Source organism: Aegilops tauschii, chromosome 5 (genome assembly GCF_002575655.3).
Source record: "Aegilops tauschii subsp. strangulata cultivar AL8/78 chromosome 5, Aet v6.0, whole genome shotgun sequence".
NCBI classification, from domain to species: domain Eukaryota; kingdom Viridiplantae; phylum Streptophyta; class Magnoliopsida; order Poales; family Poaceae; genus Aegilops; species Aegilops tauschii.
This window is the reverse complement of record NC_053039.3, coordinates 252,394,747-252,400,746: the sequence shown is the minus strand read 5'-3', so window position 1 is coordinate 252,400,746 and position 6,000 is coordinate 252,394,747.

The following is a 6,000-nucleotide window of genomic DNA, read 5'->3' as shown; positions in this document are numbered from 1 at the left end:
AATTGTGAACACCCCTACTATTTTTTAGTGATGATTTTATTGTACATACATTCTGGTTCTTGCAATTTTTCTTTTGTTTCAACCACTACTACTGTGTGCTTCATTGTTTCCGAGTGATAATATGTTCGTATGTGCATTTTGCTTGACTCAGTTCAGCCGTGCTTCTTCATTGCCAGCACAATGCCCACAATGTTGAGTCCGATGCAGCCAAGACCATGTGCCATTGTATGTTGGTGGCTGCCTTGCTCTTAGCGACTGACAGGTCACACACCAATAGTACAAAAGTGCGTCTTACATCCTCCACAGCCCTAGCCACCGATTTGTCTTATTTCTTGTCAATTTTACAATTCAAATATGTGCAATGCAAGCTACTGATACTCTTATCTGGAAGCAGATTTTGTGCCTGCCTTATATCCTCCATGCCAAAGGTTCGGGTTGTCAAGGGTATACAGCCTCAAGAAGGCACAATGAAGAAGATCGAGGCGCTCGGGCAGGGGCGCCGCAAGTTCTACCCGCTGTGGATGCCACATTTGAAATAGTGAAATTTGACACATGGAAGCAATTTGGCTTTTCCAGTTGAAGCATATTCTTTCTTTGCAAACTAATTCATAATTTGTATGAACCATGTGTAATTATGACTGGAATAGTTCTCTTTTTTATGGAAGCAAAATAATATTTCCTTGGAAGCAATTCTCTAGCCAATGGAAACAAGATCGTGATGCTTATGAAACATGTGGAATATTTTTCTTTTTCAATGGAAGCTAGATCGTGATGCTTCTGTAACATGTGAAATAATTTATTTTTTGACGAAGTCAGTTCGAAGCGATCCGCTAGTCATCTAGTCGATAGAAGCAAGATCCTGAAATATCACGTTACATTCCCCTAAAAAACCATGTTACATAGAGCTTATAAGTCTCAAATAAATTGAAGAAGATTTCATCCACCCGAGAAGCTAATTCCTTAATGAACGGAAACATTAAAAAAATTTAGCACAAACGAAAAAATAAATTAGTCACAAACAAAGGTTGATGCGGAGCATCCCACGATCATCCCCATGGACACCACCTCAACTATCCAAGCTCCAAGTGGACCCATGACAAGAGCTAGAGCGTGTGCTATCCAATCCGAGGTGACATCACTCCTACTTGAGTTTCCCTCCTCTTCAAGTGAGACATGGCTACTGCCTAAGTCCAAGATGCTATATGTGTGATCAGGTACAACGCTCAAGACACAGAGCCGAGGGCTGAAGAACAAGAGACAGGCGTCAACACTCTGGACAGCCCGGAACCTCCGGCCAGAGCCCGGAACTTCCGGCCTCCGACGTCTTCGACCAGCCCGGGCGTGCCAACTCTCTGGTTAGCCCGGAACCCGTCCCGGACCGTCCGGCCCCCGGAACCTCCGGCCAGCCCGGACCTTCCGGCCCCCGGACGCCAACCCAGCTCCACCCGCGCCAACTCTCTGGTTAGGCCGGACCCTCCCCGGAACCTCCAGCGCCCGGAACTTCTGGCCCTGCCTGCGCGCAGCGACTTGGGCCGAGGCCCGTGTACCCTTTCGTCACTTAGACTATATATACTCTTCTCCTACCTACGTTTTAGGGTTAGCAAAGTAGTAGCTCATATGTGAGGATAGCTTTTGCTCATCCATACGGATCGTCTCCTCGAGAGTGACCGCGGCCCCTCTACGGAGAAGATCCCCTTGGATTCAAGACCCCCTTTTGGGTGGCCCCATCAAGACCTCCTCTCGGAGAAGAATCGGTTACCTCTTGTATCGTCCTTTGTTGACTTTGGATCATGTATCTCTCTTTTGTGTTCTTGGATCTAGCGCATGTGTGATCATATTCGTGTTGGTTGAGTGTTTCTCTTGTTTTCCCCCGTGATTTCCCCCGTGGTCTTCTGCGCGTTCTTCGTGTTCCTCGTAGGGATCCTCTCCAAACGTGAAAGATCGGCCGTATGGAGTTCCACTCCACATCATCTTGGTATCATGAGCCACGTTGATCACGTTTTTGGAGCCCCTACCCTTTGTTTTCTAGCTTGATTTTGTTGATTTCGTCCTAAATCCGAAAATCCCCACCAAAAATAGCCCCCAAATTTTTTTGTGATTTGTTGGTGTGATGAAGTTTTGTTGGATTTGATCCGTGAATTTTGTGTGTGGCTCGTAGATCTAGCTTCCCCACCCTTCTTTTCCACCAATTTTTTTCATTTCCCCTTCGGATTTGGGTTTTTCCTCAAGTTTTTTCGCCCAAATCCATGATCCCCAATTCTCTGTTCTTGCCAGTTTCGCGACCACCGGAACTTTCGGCCATGCCCGGACCTTCCGGCCCCCGGACCTTCCGGCCACCCCGGAACCTCCGGACCCCGGACCTTCCGTCTTGCCCGGACCTTCCGGCTTAGACAGGAAGTTCGCACATCTTCGACGATTTCCGCTACTTCGACAACTCCGCCCACGGTGCAGCGGCATCTTCGCCAACGTACTGAAGACCGTGCACTACGACAACGACTACAATCTCATCCTTTTGAAACCTTCAACCGTAAGCAAGGACGGTAATCTCGACGACATCTTTGTCTAATCCTTGTCATTGCTTTGATAACCACATAGCCCATCTTTGCGTACCTTACCCATCGAGACTAGCCTTTGAGTATTGCCGGCAACGTGACTTGTGGACATTTAGTGATAATACTCTCCCTTAGCATACATACCAACTCATCGTGGTGCATATCTTGGTATCATCTCTTGTGTCACAAAGTTGTCATCGCATATACTCAATTGCTATCTTGGTTCGTAAAGCATTGCATGAGAAAAGAGCTCAAACAACAAAGAGCCAAACAAGCTTTTAAGCAAACAGGAAAGATAAGCAAAGAGCTTATAAGCAAGAACCATAGCATCATACAACATTAAGATTGTCATACTCGATCATCTTGGATCAAAGCATAGAAACATCATACATATAGCATACTTGGGATAGAAGTCGTTGCAATTTTGCTTAGTAGGTTGTGCACAAGTTTCGTATCCGCCTATTGTGCAATCGTGCTAGCGTCTCTCTAGTGTTGTGCAACAAGAGCATTTTCGTGGATTCCATATTTTGGCTCACCCTTGGTTGCACGACCCCACTTATCTATTTGCGTGTGTGTTTCCATGTACCTTATCTTGCTATTGGTCTACTTGTTGCATTTGCAAAGTTGCGAATCTTTTCCAACATTATTGAGTCTCACTTACAATTGCATCAAATTTTGTGCCACCATCCTAACCAAACTCCACCATAAGCTTTTACTTGTGTAGGTGTGAGAAACCGACAAGAATTCGTACCAATTGTGCTATTTCCTTGTTACACATTGGAGTGATCATTGATCCACCTTCAACATCGGTCAAGGTACATTTGGTATTGGTTCTTCTCTTTCTCCCACTCACATATTTTTGTTTGGAATGATGGATAGGCCAAGTACTTCTACCAACCTACTCTTACTGGAGCAAGACGACGACATGTCTTCCTTCGTCACCAAAACGCAACTATTTGGCGCACACCGAGCTTTGCATCAAGAACAACTTGCTTTGGGCGATCGCATCGACAACCTCGCTACCGATCTACGACACTCCGAGCAACGTACAAGAGACTACTTCGACACATCCATGAGTTCCCTCAAAGAAGATATCCGAACCATGATGGTCAACCTCTCTTCTACAACTTCGTCCTCTTCAAGACGGAGCCGCTCAAGTCGACACTCCGACGACACTATCTCCGGTCAAGTACACCTACATCGAACACTCTTCGTCGTGCCGCGCGTCAAGACCGTCAAGCAAACCGCAATCCTCTACACAACACCGACTCTCAAGAGCATCGACATCGTCAAAACCAAGCTACATTTGCGCAAGCACAAGAACGGCAACGCCAACGACAACAAGAACAAGAAGAGCGAGCGCGACAACATCAAGATGCACAAGATGCCGAGGCGCAACGTCAAGAACAACAACTACGTAAAGCTCAAGCACTTGAGGCGCAACGTGCCCTTCAAGATTCAAGTCGTGCCGTAGCCAATCGAGGCCGACAAGCTCGTCTACATCAAGAAGCACTTCGTGACGAAGCTCAAGAAAGGATTTACCAAGCACGTGTGCATCGACAAGATCCTCCTCAAGATCGATAAGCTCCTCGTCAAGATCGACAAGCTCCTCCTCAAGCGAGACAAGAACGTCTAGTCCATCAAGATCAAGAAGACAATGGACCCCCTCCTCGCCAAGAGCAACATGAGGTCGACAACCCTCCTCGCCAAGAGAACATGAGGAAGACAACCCTCCTCGACAAGAGCAACATGAGATTTTCAGTCCGCAACGACATGGGCGTCATCATCCCCGACCCCAACACAATGAAGAACAACGCTATGGCAAGCTAAAGTTCACCATGCCAAAGTTCACCGAAAGCAATGACCCCGAAGAGTACATCTCATGGGCATTGAAGGTCGACAAAATCTTCCGCTTGCACAACTACGAAGAAGAGAAGAAGATCGCAATGGCATCCCTTGAATTCCAAGACTACGTCCTCATTTGGTGGGAACAAGTCATTGAGCGCCGAGCGGCAAGAGGTGAACCACCCATCACCACTTGGGCACAAATGAAGGATGTCATGAGAGCACGATTCGTGCCAAACTACTACAACCGTGACCTCTTCAAGTAACTCCAACAACTCAAGCAAGGAACCAAGAGCGTTGAAGAGTACTACAAGGAAATGGAGATTGCCATGATACGAGCCAATGTCAAAGAAGATGATGAGCAAACTATGGCACGTTTCTTGAATGGACTCAATCACCCTATCAAGAAGATTGCCAACTTCCAACCATACTCAAACCTCATCGAGCTAGTACACCAAGCAACCAAAGCGGAACGCCAAGTGCAAGACGACTTCAAGTATGCCAAGTTCTCATCCAAGTCCTTTGGCCTCTCCAACAATCAAGCTTCGACGACTCCACCACCTTCTACCTCAACCAAGCCATCTACAAGCAACGGCGACAAGTCAAGTTACAAGAAAACTCCGACAAGCTCAAGTCGTCCTCCTACTACAAGCAACTTCAAGAAAGCTTCATCATCATCTACCCCAACCGATGAGACCATCAAGACAAGTTTGTTCAAATGCTTCACATGCGGCGGCCGAGGCCACAAGTCTTTCGAGTGCACCAACAAGCGCACCATGATCCTCAACGACGACGGAACCTATGACTCAATGAGTGAAGGAGAAATGGAAGCCCTTGAGCAAGTTGCCATGCACCGCCAAGTGAACAACGAAGACGAAGATGATCAAGTTTTTGTGACGAAGATTCAAGTCCCGCTCTTGTTGTTTCCAAGGTCTTTACTCTTCAACATCAACAAGATGAAGACCAAAGATGCCATATCTTCCACACGAAGGCCGGTATCAATGGACGGTCCGTCAAGGTCATCATCGATGGAGGGAGTTGCCATAACTTAGCAAGTGAAGAACTATGCTCCAAGCTCCAATTGGTCAAGATGAAGCACCCGCACCCCTACAAGGTTCAATGGCTAAGCGACACCGGCACCATCCAAGTCGAGCATAGGGTACAAGTCTCCTTCAAGATCGGAGCTTACGAAGACACTTTGGAGTGTGATGTCCTTCCGATGACCGTGTGCCACCTCCTTCTTGGACGGCCATGGCAATTTGATCGAGGCGTCATCCACAACGGGCGTACAAACCACTATAGCTTCAAGATGAAAGGGAAAGAGTTTGTGCTACGACCTATGTCTCCAAGCCAAGTGCTCGCCGACAAGCAAGCCACCCATCGTGGAGATAATAGTGAGAGAGCGAACCACCAAAAAGAAAGTGAGCGCCACAAGCCAAAATTGAGTGCCTCCACGATGAGTGACAAGAAAAACTTAGTTCTTTTTGCCACCAAACGAGAGATGAGAGAAGTGTGTGAGAACCCATCAAGTATCCTACACTATGTCCTCTTGTACAAGGACGAGGCACCACAAACTAACACCTCTCACAATCTACCTTTGGTG